The 1,036-nt window shown below is 40.6% G+C and overlaps 1 non-coding gene across 1 annotated transcript; it reads right to left on the minus strand.

The window, feature by feature from the left end:
- Nucleotides 1–316: 316 nt before the first annotated feature.
- On the minus strand, nucleotides 317–398 carry Trnas-gga (transfer RNA serine (anticodon GGA)). The gene is given in 2 exon segments: nucleotides 317–351; nucleotides 361–398. It is a non-coding gene; the product is annotated as a tRNA-Ser (tRNA).
- Between the last annotated feature and the right edge of the window lie 638 nt (nucleotides 399–1,036).

A 1,036-nucleotide genomic window follows, 5' to 3' on the forward strand; every position in this document is an offset into this window, starting at 1 on the left:
AATAACACTGTGTCGTCTGTTCACAATAACAATGCATTCGTAATTTCTGTTTAAATAAGTTCTCTTGGTTCTTGACTGGATATTTAACTTCAAACATTGTTACATGTTAACAGTTTCTTAAGTCTTACAAAGCATACTAGTAATGTAAAGTGAAAAGTTATATGGCAAAGACAAAGATAAAAAGTAGATTATTTTTCAATAAAAAAAATGGTTCAAATGGCTCTGAGCTCTATGGGACTCAACTGCTGTGGTCATAAGTCCCCTAGAACTTAGAACTACTTAAACCTAACTAACCTAAGGACATCACACACATGCATGCCCGAGGCAGGATTCGAACCTGCGACCGTAGCGGTCGTGCGGTTCCAGACTAGCGCCTTTAACCGCTCGGCCACTCCGGCCGGCTTTCAATAAACGATTTTACATGTGAAATGTGGTGTAAACCTTTTCTCTTCACAGTACTCAGAGTTTAAACTTGAACGTAATTATCATGCGGTATACGTCGGTAAAGAATGCTAAAATTATTCTCAAGGCTAGCGTCTTATGTTATTTTTCTCGGAGCCAACGGGCGCACGCGGCTGCCTGCTGTGCGAGTAATTGTCTGTCTGTTTGTTGGCGCGCGTCGTTACTAGGATTTGGAGACCTAACTTCTACAAATTCACGTTGTCGAAAATGCCCTGCTCTGTTTGAATCCCGCCAGTTCTGATGAAATTCAGGTCTGTCGTTATGATTATCTCGTCTGTCGTCATGTCGGTAGATTTCATAATTTCTTTCTTGTCGGTCATGTGGTGGAGAATTTCTTCCTGAATCGCAACTGCGCGCTGAACTGTTGCGTCTGAAGTTATTCTGTCTCCCTTGATAATAATTATTTTGGTTCCCATATTGTCTGTTTCTCTGGTAGTCTCTGTAATAGTCATTAGTATGGAAATACGATCTTTCTCTGTAATTATTTTTACTCTGCCAACGGTTGTCATACGGGTGGTGTCTGTTTTGGTCACGATTTGCATTGTAAGAATAGCCTTGTCGTGTCCAGTTATTA

The sequence above is a fragment of the Schistocerca nitens genome, chromosome 7 (assembly GCF_023898315.1).
Source record: "Schistocerca nitens isolate TAMUIC-IGC-003100 chromosome 7, iqSchNite1.1, whole genome shotgun sequence".
Classification (NCBI taxonomy): Eukaryota; Metazoa; Arthropoda; class Insecta; order Orthoptera; family Acrididae; genus Schistocerca; species Schistocerca nitens.